The sequence below is a fragment of the Amblyomma maculatum genome, chromosome 2 (genome assembly GCF_055883805.1).
Source record: "Amblyomma maculatum isolate TAMU_Amacu chromosome 2, ASM5588380v1, whole genome shotgun sequence".
NCBI classification, from domain to species: Eukaryota; Metazoa; Arthropoda; class Arachnida; order Ixodida; family Ixodidae; genus Amblyomma; species Amblyomma maculatum.
In genome coordinates this window covers 182961423-182974609 of record NC_139345.1, presented here as the reverse complement: position 1 = coordinate 182974609, position 13187 = coordinate 182961423, and the positions used below count along the sequence as shown (strand labels likewise).

General features: G+C 48.6%; 1 protein-coding gene across 1 annotated transcript in view; it reads left to right on the top strand.

Moving 5' to 3' along the window:
• The first annotated feature begins 4096 nt into the window (after positions 1-4096).
• The window catches only part of LOC146200559 (mite allergen Lep d 7-like), a 52129-nt gene continuing 43038 nt past the window's right edge, over positions 4097-13187 (top strand). Inside the window, exon 1 of the mRNA XM_084592960.1 lies at positions 4097-4221. The gene's annotated coding sequence lies outside the window, so the exon portion shown is untranslated. The remainder of the gene's footprint in view (positions 4222-13187) is intronic.

The following is a 13187-nucleotide window of genomic DNA, read 5'->3' as shown; positions in this document are numbered from 1 at the left end:
AACTTTATTGTAAATGGGGTCATGACATAAAAACTAGAAATATTTCCAGGGTTCTCGCGGCACGGCGTAGCCGAGCGTTTAGCGCCGAACGTTACGGAGCCAGCAGTAGCGAGTTCGAGTCTCACCGGTTCAGGCGTTTTTTCCTTTTTTTTTCTTACAAATCGATTTTTTTTAACCTTTTGTAATGTATTTCTGGTGCTTCGTTATTTTTAGTTTTTACTTTTTACCCGAGGCCCTTTTTTTTGCCGGGCGACGAGCGCAATATATCGACGCTCTCCTTGGTATGAGCGGCAAGTATGCCCCTTTTGTTTACGACGCCTGCAAATAGCACGTTGAAGGTCTTGTTGACGCAGTATATGTTAGTCAGATGTGCCATGATTTAGTGAACAATTGAATGATAATGCGTTTTTCCTTCGGTACTTAGCATATGTATGCTTTTCGTGGCGTACGTAGCTGCAGTCAAGCGGTCAGGTCGCAGTCGAAGCGGCAACGGCGGCGATATGTTGGCGCAGAAGTGTGAACGAAGGAGTGTGTCGGCGGTAGCGGGTTTCGCTCGCTCGTGCCTCCGAATGCTCAAATGGGAACCATCAAGGCGCATCTGCTGCTACAAGCTCGTAATTCAGGCGCTGCAGGTTCAAAAAAAAACTATCCGAGTGCGCACGAAATGCCTGAGCCGAAACATAACCGCGCCTCCAAGTATATTTTTGTATTTGCCTTGCAACGTTTACGTTGTTTTTTCGCCGTCGTTTACGTATGATAAAAGCGTGTTATCATGTTTGAGAAAAAACGTACTACCGCATTCAAACATTCAACGTAATTCGCATTTGTCAGCCTCCGGGATCCCTAGCGCGTCACATGATTTGTAGTTGCGAGCCTCGGCCGTTTGGCTGTGGTGGCGATACCTGTATTTCTGTTATTCTTCTTTACTACCTTATAACAGCTCTGTTTCCAGTAAGAGTGGTCTTTTTGTAATCAGGAACTGGCATTCTATCGATGCAAACCCACTTCATTTCTCTCTTTAGTGTCCCTTTAAAATCAGCCAAAGGACCCAACACGGAGAAGAAAAGTACACAAGACCAGTCTCGTCTTGTGTGCTTCCCTTCTCCGTGCTGTGTTTTTTTGCCTCGTCTCTTCATTACTGCTGACAGTTGCGCGATATGTAGCCGTTTCGATTACTCTAACTCCGTCGTTGCAGATCGTCCGTCATTGACACGTTATGCTCCCAAGCGCCACGGCTGCCGGGTAACGAACAGTTCATCTTCAACTTTCTTGAAACTCTTGACAAACTACTGCAAAGACGCGACGATCGGCTTTAGTTGTTTCTCATCTGCAAACCCTTGTTGTTGACTTTGCGCTACAGTCGTGCAGGTTGGAGTACGTGGGGCTGCCCAGCCTCGATGGCAGCGCCGCTGGCCGATGCAGAGACGGACGTGCTCCTAGCGTTGTGTTGGGTCGATAGGTAGGCAGTGCTGGCCTGTGTAAGCAGCAAGGCCATCAGTACTGCTTAAATGAGGCGCTGCAAATTCTGAAAGAACAGTGTGCCCGTAGTCTAGTTGGAAATGATCATTTTCTTCTTCATCTTCGATTGGAGGCATCGCAGCAAATAACGTAACCGGTCTTGTTCTGGCATCTTGGAGTTGATCCGAGCACACAGCTGCAGCCTGTCGTAAAATGCTGCTCAGGCACTTCCGAGGGCAGCCGCATGCAATTCTGTAGCCGGAGACATGCGACTTCAGCAGCGTGGCACCTGCTGCAGCAAGTTTTTAGCTGCGCCTCCCAGTTTTTCAATGGATCTGGATCACCAGTGAGCTGTCGCGTTGCATGTAATTTCTTGGCATCGCCGTCGAGAGCAAGGTGGACAAATTTTATTTTGATGTCACAGCCCAAGCAATTCAGCGATGCCACATGTTTACAACATGTAAGTCATCCAGTTCCAGAATCTACCAGGGTTGCTTTGAATAAAGGCGGGGCTCATCATTGTAACAAAGCCGGCCGAAGTCTGGCTTTGGTCCTGTTCTAAGACTGGGTCGTACGCCGCACCCCGCGCCTCCACCACTTGTAACGAAGGGCAGTGCGTACGCTGTGGGGATGCACTCCACCGCTCTGATAAAAGGGATCAGTGGGTGTTGATGAGTAACACAAGTTTAACTTGAATTATTACAGATAAGGCAGAACCATAATTCAAACTGAGCAAGAGATCTAATACAAAATCGCAAAAGAGTCACCACACCTAAATGCGCACGGTCGTCACTCTCTTATGTCCTTTCCCAGCATTGTGATGACACTCTTGGGAGCTAATCAGAAAAGGCGTTATGCTAGAGGCAATCGTATAGTTTAGTTAAAATTGAGAGAACATATAGCGCGTAGGGCCCTCCGACACAGCAACAAAACAAGCACCATTTCGACCGTCTCTGGTTCCAAGGACAGATACCGACTGGCGTCCGAGATCCGCTAGGCAGAGGAAAGAATGGTAACACCACTGTAAGCATGTTCATTAGCCGCTTTAGAGAAAAGCGACTGTTTGCACGTGTCCTCAGCCGGAATGCACCTTCTACGCTAACTTCAACCAGAGGCCCAGTAAGCTTTCTTAAAAGCTGCTCGGTGTCGTGCTCGAAGAGCACGCCGAGCGTGAGGAGCGAGCACTGTGCGGGATCCACTTGCGGGATCCACATGCGGGGCTTCTCGCTGCCGGTTCCGCGACGCCCCGCAGCCCTCTACCACTGGCAGCTTTGCTTCAGAGCTGCCGCGGCGGGACGGCAAGTAAAAGGCACTAAACGGAACTAAAGAAAACATACATGTTTGCGGCGTCGGGGTGCGAGCTGCCCAATGCCTCGAAAGAACTCCGAGAAGCCGAGCAAACTGGAGAACATAAATAATCGCACAGCCCGTGAAAGAAAGAAAAACATCACGATATCTGCTTAACTGCCTTCACCCGTTAGAATATCAGATCTGGGAGGATGAAGAGGCGGGCCCACATTTCAGCTGCGTTTAGTATTTTACTTTGGTTTTTATGTTATCTCCCCTATTGGCTCCGTTCAAGCGCTTTTAAATCAAAATCAACAGGCACATATTTACGTAAGCAAGCGCCCCTGCCTTCTTCAGTGTCCCATAGAGCAGCGACTGGTTATGTGCCTTGGGTTATACAAAGGATGTATAGAAAGTAACTTTCCTGTAGTCTTTTTGTCTGTAATAATTTTTGTCTGTTTGATTGCCTCTAAGTTCGACGCGCACACGTGTCAGCTACGAATGACAAATGCGCTGAATCTGCACGCAATATCCGTTTGCGCGAAGAGGATCCCCTCTCGGAGTCCGCTATCGGCCGAGTGGCCGTGGGACAAGCCGGGTCTCGGGTTGCAACGGCACGTATCTACGCCCGGCGACGCATCTACGCCGGGGAGGCCAATCACTGGAGAGAAAGACGGTCGCAGCTCGTTACGATGGAAAAGTTGCGTGCATGGCTGTAAGCCTCGCATGAATGGCTGCTGTAGCCCCGAGAGACGGCGAAGGTAGATCGAACTGACTTGAAAGGTCCTCTTTTATTTATGCATTTGCCTCTGACGGACCGAAACGAGCTTGATCAAGACTCAGATCAGGTTCGGAGCCATCTGTGAACCTCCCGCCAGTGTCTGCTACGAAGATTAGCTTGTGTGTTACCAGTCAATTAATTCCTCCCTTGAAATAATTGAACGCGCTGTCTCTCTCCTACCAGGTAGTCTTCCGGATCATGTGCTAGCGCTGACGTCGATTTTTTTCCTTTTCAGCCTCTAGCTTGGTGTCTGCCCGTGCAATAAGTAGCAATGCAGCTGTGGAGGAGTCGTGCCTAATAAAAGACGACGTTTCTAATCGAATAGATTGTCATTTTTTTTTATTTTACCTTCAGCAAACATTTCCAAACTCTGGCTGCTTTCACTTAGTTTGCAAGCATGTAGAAAGTATCATTTCCGCAATAGTATTCTCATTGCTTGGGATAGTTTAACGAGCGCCGAAGCGCAACGGGCTTCCTCGTTGCCTCGCATCGTCAGCGCTGTACGCAACTCTCAGGACAGCGTCGTAGTCGCACATCAAAAGGCGTACGCACGCTGCTGTCGCAGTCGGGAACCCCGCGTGCATCGACGCGACGGTGAAGGGCGGCGTAGAAGAGCTCGTGCCTGTGGAAGCCGCGGGACGGACGACGGCGCACGAAGAAAATCAGGAGCCACGGTGTTGGAACGCAAAGACAACGTGAGTGTGGACCCACTTTTCCGCTTCTCGCGCATGCACGCACCGTGGCGACAGTTCACGCAGGGGAAAAAGTGCTCTAGAAATTTCTTCAAGACCATGGCACACAAGCCCGCTCCCTTCGGATCTTTCTTAGAGTTCAATTGGGTTGAGTTGTTTTATGCTACAGGTGGGGTTAACCTTGCTTATTCTGCAGGCAATTGCTGCACCGTAGCATCACTTGTGTTAAATAAAAGTCATAATATCTGCGAAATTTGCCCCACTATGCGCACAGTCACTAATAACAGTACATATTCCACTTCAGCAGTCATCACCTATGCAAACATTCACAGTAAAACACATTGCATTCCAGCTGCCACCATCTATACACACATTCACCCACAGTATAACATAGTCCACTCCAGTAGTTCTTAGGTGCATAGTGTCTCGCATTGCCAATGCCTCCGCGAACTGTTGTGATCCTCGTGGCTTAATTAAAAATAACTCCCCCTCCAGAGAGCACTATTGTTGGAGAGAACCCGTGCTGAAGATTTCAACATTTATCCCCATGCAATGCCACCGCCCGCTGTTCCTTTGCAAAACGCCGAATTCGCTGCGGCAGCATTGCTTGTCACCTAAACAAAAAGGGAGCGAAATTAATGCTGAAGAAAGTTGTTTAGTCAATTGAAACTTTATAAAATCTTTTAAAAGATGCTTTTTTTAAGGCTGTGCTTCTTTTTTTCGGTCACCTTATTTATTTATTTGTTTACCGGAAGTATTATAAGTCTTATAGGAAGTATTATAGGAGCTTTCATACAGGAATCTATACGAAAATAAACAGGATAAATAACATAATTGCATCGAAAAATTGAAGACAAATGAGTACAATAGTAAAAGAACTAAATCGACAAAATTACAGTACGCGAAAGAAAAAGAAGTAAATGAAAGGAAAAAACTGCAGAAAAAACTGTTTTTATGTAGAGATAAAGTTGCGTTGTAATCTATGCGATAGTGCTTTGCCAAAACGATCGATGTTTGTGATAGAAACTTATGACGCAGGCCGGTGGTGTATCTTGGAGAACAATTTAATGACATAAATGCAGATAATCTCCATCTATCTGGCCGCCGAACTTACGGCAGACATCTCCGCCATAGCAAACACAGGGGTCCTAAGGAAGCACAGCCACTTTTTCCCTTGTTCAGGTACAAAGAAATGACAACGGGAGCACCTACCTCCCAAACTCCCTCCTCTCCTCCTCCCCACATATATGGGTGAACATTTGTGCGCACCTCGCTCAGGTGACTGCGTATGCGACATTCCAGAAAGCGTGTGTTCTCTCATGCCCATGTCCACTGAGGCTCAGGTCAAGCTGCGTAGTATTTTTGTCATCCGGTAGGTGTGCACGTTTGTTTTCAGCATGTGACATCGGCAACAGTGGCACTTGCCTCATAGGCTCATTCTTGACAATACTACAGTGGCTGGAATATACAGTGGCTGGAAGATGTAACACTACTGCGACTAAAAGGAAGCTGGGGCCGTTTTGTCATCGATACGAAAAGCGAGCGAGCACTTCAACCAGCCGATACGCAGCCCTTACAGCTGCAGGAAAAACTAAAAACTATGAGGGCGCCGAGCATCGCGATAGCGTGCGTTCGTCTCTTTCGTCAAATTAGCTACAAAGGACTACCACGAAATAACTTTTAGAGCGCAGCTTTTTGGCACCCGTTTCTGTGTTTCTAATCGTCCGGCTGCGCCTCCCTCTCAGCCCCCCTCATCCTCCGTGGCACTAGCCAGTAATGATGGGTAACCAGAAACTAACCAGTACTAACTAATAACTACTCATTAACTAATTCTAATTGGTTATTAGTCATGACTAAATAGTCATGAGTAATGACACACATCCGGCCATGTCTAATAACCGGGAGTGGTAATGACGTCACATCCGGTCATGAAGTCACCAGGAGATTCTGTCACAATTTTGCGCAGACATCTTAACCAAGCTGTAAAGAAAAGGAGAAAGGTCGCAGTGAAAAAATTTGGAGGACGCTTAAGCTTCGCCTTCAAGAGTGGAACGCGATAGCGTTATTGCACCTCGTTCGCACCGCCCACTCATTCGCTCGGTATGCTCTTGAGTCACACAAAGACATAGTTTTCATACTCAACACTTCTAAGTGCACTGCACAACTTTTTTCTAATTATTTGTTCAAACAAGTGCTTCTCACAATCTACATTATCGCACTGTGTTGTGCACACTACAACGTTTCTTGCTCCCGTGTTTCTTTAGCGTTCACACGCACTGAGTATGTCGGTCAGTCACACATCGCAGGGGACGCTTTCCCAGCAGAAGCGCTACGGCGCAGCGATCACGTCAGAGGCGTCCGGCATCAGACGCTGCACCTAGCAATCGCGCTGTGAGCGGAAAGAGGAGCCGCGTCGCCTAAACACCACTGTTCGAGTGACGCACGCTGGATGTTGGAAGGGGAGAGAGCGAGAAAACTTATTAAACGCAAGGGTATTGGGGCATTCTCGCACCGGTAAACGCGCGGCCCGAAGGGGAGAAAGCGAAGATAGTGATCTAAAGAAAGGAAAGACGCTTGATTCTACAACCCGTGAGGGTGCAAGGCGAAACGTCAGGGGCGAGCGCCGCGCCACGTGTTGGGGCAGCGCCGCACATTGCGAGGAGGGGTTCTTCTGTGTTTGCCGCAAGATGGCTCTGCATGTGCGCAGAGCGCAGAAGAAATGTAGCGGAAACGTACTTCGCTACTCGTGTAACTGCGACTTCTGTAAGTAACATGCTCATAATTACCGATATACACCGCAGTATAACGTTCTACGGCACGTTTCTAAGGCAACACCACATTCACTAGAAGCGCTTTTGTACCGCTTTCAAGCATCGGAAGCTGTACTAAGATCTTCTGGATGTGACGATACCGTTGCCGATTTACCGTGCACCGCACCGTGGAGGCCCCGGACAGGATGTCTTAAAGCGTGTGAAAAAGATGCCAGTTAGGCCTTCAGTTAAAACGTTCTTCTTTAAACTACATTCCAACACATTACCTGTTAAAACCTGGTTACATGAAAGAGGCTTATTCGTTCCCTGGACAACAGACTGTCTCCTTTGCAAAAAAACCAGAGACAATCGAGCACGTCTTTCTGGATTGCTGGGACCCAGTCTTTCACTGGGATGTTCTCCAGAGAACACTAAAGAAAGACCTTCTGTTAGATCCGTACGGCATACGGTTCCTTCCAGTCGAGAGTGAGGGTATTCCTTTGGATTTAGTCATGGTCTTGGGCCTCCACAGCCTGTGGAAAACAAGGATGCAAGTGCAACATGCAGATGTCAACACGCGTTCTGTACGCGAGAACTTTATCGAGAGTGTGCTGCTCCTTAGAGAAACGTATCGGGTGCTTTCTAATCCACCTGACTGGATCAGTGTTCTCGATGAACTGGCTGTCCTCAAAAAATTTTAAACCTTTCGTGACAGCCGAAGTCTGGTTGTTGCGAGTTTTACCATTATTGTGGATCCTTTTTGAATTGATGTGAACTCAAAACAGGCAATAGAAAAAAAAAAAAAAAACTCGTGGCTGAGTGGTAGCGTCTCCGTCTCACACTCCGGAGACCCTGGTTCGATTCCCACCCAGCCCTACTTGGAAGTTGCTTTTTATTTATGAAGTGAATGCCGGGATTTATCGCTCACAACCAACGCCACCGACGACACCGGCTTTTCTGCGACACGAGCTCCTTAACGCTACCGCGTTAAAAGAAAGAGGTGCCGTAGTGGAAGGTTTCGGACGACCACGAAGCTTCCTTCATGACAGTCGTGTGCTGTGCAATGTCCGCGCACATTAAAGATCTCCAGGTGGTCGAAATGACTCCGTGGCCCTCCACTACGGCTCTTATTTCTCTCTTTCCACTTTCTCTCCCACCTTCCTCTCTTCCTTTACGGCATGGTTGAGGTGTCCACAGAGACCAAGTGAGACAGTTACCGCGCCTTTCCCTTGCTATAAATCAATCAGTTTTTTCATGACAGTCAAGAACTGTCTGTTGAGTGTTTTTCGAAGTAATATATTTGAAAAATTACGAAAAATCTAGTTGTGGTTGAACTCTGGTTAACCCTAGTTTAATTGCGATAGCAACAGCGGAAGCTTCTTTTGCCTGCTACATTGTTACCCCTATCACGCCGTATCAGTGTAAGGTGCTACATTGGACGCTTAAGTTCATCCATTAAGAGTATGACGGGAGAGGGTAGGTTACCAGTCTTCTTCTGCTCCTCCTCGTGCTCCTCGGCTGTTCAAGGTCAAGCGTGGCCTCCGCCGAGAGCACGCGACGGCTCGAAACCTGGCGCAGTATTGCTATCGCAGTAAAGACGTTGTCTGTAATTTAACATACAAGCAGGCCCCGCCGGGGTGGCGCAGTGGTAAGACGCCCGACTACTGTTCGGAACACCCGAGTTCGAACCCGACCTCGGCGGCTGCGTTTCGATGGAGGCGAAACGAAGAGGCGTCCGTGTGCTGTGCGATGTCAGCGCACGTTAAAGACCCCCAGGTGGTCAAAATTACTCCGTAGCCCTCCACTACGGCTCATTTTTTTCTCTCTCCACTTTAACTCCCACCTTCCTCCCTTCTCTTACGGCGCGGTTCAGGTGTCCACAGACACAAGTGCGACTGCTACTGCGCCTTCCCCTTCCTGTGAACCAATTGTTATTATTATGCCGGCGGCTGCGTTTCGATGGAGACGAAACGAAGTAGCCTCCGTGTGTTGTGCGATGTCAGTGCACTTGAATGATCTCCAGGTGGTCGGCATTACTCTGGAGCCCTCCACTAGGCACCCCTTTCTCTCTTTCCGCTTACACTCCCACCTTCCTCCTTCCCTTACGTCACGGTACAGATGACCCAGAATGGGGTTACGCTAAACAAGATCCTAAAGGCAGACAGTTATGGGAAGACGCGCACGAGCTGGGACTCACCTTGCATACGGACCCTAGTTTTCCATCCAGTGTGGGTAACAGCGTCTGCGTAGACACTTCCCCTGACTTGACCATCTCCAAAAATGTGAAAGATCTGAACGGGCAAAATTCGGAGCAAAACTTTGGCAGCGACCATTTTATTCTGGCCTCGATCCTTAAAAAAGGAGTAAAGACGCGCCGTGTGTGTCAACCGAGGGTTACGCAATGGGAACTATTTAGGGAAAAGAGAGAGAGAAGGCTGCCGAAAGGAAGATTACAAACAGAAAAATCGACGAAGACCCTCATGCGTCACTTTGGAGAGGCAACAAAGAATCTTGAAGGGGACGATGCCCCGGAGATAGCTGATAGCAAACTGCTTCACATGTGGGAGGCAAAACATGGTATGGAGCGCAGACTAAAGAAGCAAACGTGGAACCGTAATCTTAGAAGGAGGATAGCTAGACATAATAAAGAAATTGAAAATTATTTGGTTAAATTATGCGAACAGAATTGGTGCAGCAGATGCGACGAGATGGAAGGGGGCATGAGCCTTTCGAGAACGTGGGGTCTGCTGAGACGCCTATTAGATCCGACCAACTCAAAATCGCAGTCAGGAATTAGATTATCAAAAGCCAGGCACGCGTTTAAGGGTACAGAGGCGGAATTTATGGATGCACTACTCAACATGTACATTGGCGATACTCATAGTATCCCCCTCCCGGAGTATGACGGAGCTCCCAACGAGGAGCTGGACGCACCCATCACGGAGGCGGATGTCAGGGCAGAAATATTGGGACTAAAAACAAAATCGGCCCCGGGCCCTGACGGGATAACTAACACAATTTTAAGAAGCCTGGATGATGACTCCATCAGCGCTCTTACTAAGTATATGCAAAAAATGTGGACTAAAGGGCACCTGCCTCGGCAGTGGAAGTCGGCAAACGTAATTCTAATCCCAAAACCGGGCAAACCCCCAAACTAGAAAATCTAAGACCTATTTCTCTAACCTCATGCATGGGAAAATTGATTGAGCATGTAGTCCAGACACGACTGACGCGCTTTATAGAGAAACACGACCTGTAGCCGCACGAGATGGTCGGCTTTCGACCGGGTTTGAGCACGCAGGACGTGATGCTCCGACTCAAATACGACATAATCGACTCGCGTTCTAGAGACGCCAAAGTGATTCTCGGCCTGGACTTGACAAAGGCTTTTGACAAAGTTAAACACGAAGCGATCCTCCACGGTCTCCAAGAAATTGGAGTAGGTGAACGAACATATGAGTACATCAAGGACTTCTTGCGAAACAGAACTGCCTGCATAAAGTTTCAAGACATTCAGTCCCCCACAGCGAAGTTAGGGAGCAGGGGGACGCCGCAGAGCTCGGTTCTCTCCCCGTTCCTTTTCAACGTGGCGATGAGGGGCCTCCCAGATGCTCTGAGGAGCATAAAGGGTTGTTTTGTTTTTTCAGTATTTATGCGGATGACATCAATATCTGGGTTAACCAGGGCAATGATGCGAACATTAAGGAGCGCCTGCAGGCGGCGGCGGACACTGTCGTAGACTACTCTGCCAGTAGGGGTCTGTCATGCTCGCCGCAAAAATCAGAATTATTCGTCTATAACCCAAAGTCACTCCGATGCAAGCACAGCTGGGAATTTGACATTGAAGTAGAAGGAAAACCAGTTCCAAAGGTAGATCAAATCAGAACCTTAGGACTATTCATTCAGGAAAATCGATATAATGATGGAACAATCAGAAAGCTAGAGGGATTCGCCACACAAGCCATTGGAATATTTAGAAGAATCGCGTTGAAAGGACGAGGCCTGAAGGAAAGAAGCTTGCTTAAACTAATCCAAGCTTACGTAATAAGTCGCGTGAGCTATGCCACGCCGTTCTTAAATATCAGGTCGGAGGAGTTAGACTCTCAATCGACGGTGCATAAAGAGGGCACTGGGCTTACCAATTACCACATCCACAGAGAAGCTCCTTTCTGTGGGAGTGCACAATAGCTGGGACGAAATAGCGGAGGCTGTCAGAGTTTCACAGCTGGAAGGATTAAGTCGAACGACCACGAGCAAAACTATCCTCAAAATGGTAGGCCTGCAAACAGATAGGAGACTACGAGAAAAATCAAGTATCCCACAGGACTGCCGAGAAAATCTAATCATTCCCCCCTCCCTCGTAACATGCATCCCATATTCAACACAAAGAGGAGGGAGAAGAGAGCAGAAGCACTAATCAGACGCTTCGATTCGATGGACAGCAAGTCGGTTGCGTACGTGGATGCGGCAAGTGGCAAAACGGGGGCGGCGGTCGCCTCGGTGGTCGACAGCCGAGGTGCCCCGGTATCAGCCGCCACCATTAGAAGCCGCAACGCCGAAACGGCTGAAGAAGTTGCAATAGCGCGCGCTTGCGTCGGAATGCAAGCCAATTTCATAATCAGTGACAGCAAAACGGCTGTTTGGAATTTTGGAAAGGGTAGGGTCTCGCCGGAAGCGGCAAGGATTCCGCCTTTAGACGACTAAACAGGAAAATTCGCCTAGTTTGGACCCCTGCACACACGTCCGTTCCTGGCAACGAAGCGGCCCATGAGTTAGCCCGAGCTCTCTACTCCCGGGTAACTGTGGACGAGCGTCTGCAAAATTATACGGAGATTCTTCAAAATTACAGGTTAAGCAGGAGACTGGTGCCACCACCGGATAAAAGTCTAAACAATAGGGAGGCAGTCGCATGGCGGCGCCTGCAAGCTGGGAACTTTGTAAACCCGGTCTGGGCATATTATGTCAAAATGGACGATAGGAGAAACGATAAATGCAAGCACTGTGCGGAGAGAGGGACCCTCGACCATATAATCTGGGAATGTACTCGCTCCCCAGTGGCTAAAACAAATATAAATTGTGTAGAAGCCTGGGAAGCGCTGCTGCGGAGCGAGGTCCCTGCTCCACAGCTACAAGCCGCCCGCCTGGCGGAAGAAGCCGCGAAGAGCCAAGACCTCTTTGCCTGCTTCTTATCACGGAGGTCTCTGCTCCCGTCCCTTAGGCCTGCGTGCCGGGGGCGGGAATTGGGGGCCTCCTTAACTGGTGGAAAAATAAAGTTGTTATCCTCATCATTATCATCCCACAGAAACAAGTGTGACAGATACGGCGCCTTCCCTGCCTGTGAACCAATTATCATTATTTTTATTATTATTTTTATTATTATTTTTATTATAATTATTGTTATCATTATTATTGCTATTGTACAGTCGCCGACCGTTTTTTCGGACTTGAAGGGACCCGAAAAATGGTCCGAATAATCGAACAGTCCGAAAAATCCGTGAAGCACAAAAAATCACTTTATTCAGAGGAAATCGGCTTTAAAAAGTCGCCGATTTTACCTTGCGGCAAATTTCTTTTGCTGGCGACGATTTGCGCTTGTATTTGCGCCAAAGTTGTCGTTTCGCTGTACACGCTAGACAGCAAGTTCACAGCGTTCGTAATTTGTGCAAGCGATGGCTGTGGTAGGCCGCCCGAGTCGTCGTCGGAGTACGACTCGTCTTCAGGTTGAAGAACCTGGCGTACAAGTTCGTCGTCCGTGAGGTCCGCACATATATCGAGGCCGTCGTCCACACACATTCGAAGAACTACGCGAGGCGCAGCTTGAGTCGCAAAAACTCAGGCTGCTGCAGACAACGACTGGAAGAGCGCTTTTACAGAGACTCGGATACTGTGAGCAGATGCGAGAAATAGCGAGGACGGTAACGATCCCCGACGAACTTCGCAAGTCCCTCAAGGTAGCTCCAATCCCGAGAAACATGGACCCTAACCTCCACCAAGGTAGAAGAGAAGCAAGGGCCAATTTTATTCAAAAAACATACGCTCCTGAAGACACGACTGTGTATGCAGACGCGTCCTCGAGAGGAGGACAGAACAAAATTGCAGTGGCCACGGTGGTCAATTCGTCTCTACGCGAAGTGACCAGCGCCTCTATCCGACACTGCACAGCAGCAGAGGCCGAGGAAGTAGCCATTTCTCTAGCGGTGGCGGAGGGCTATAGAGCTG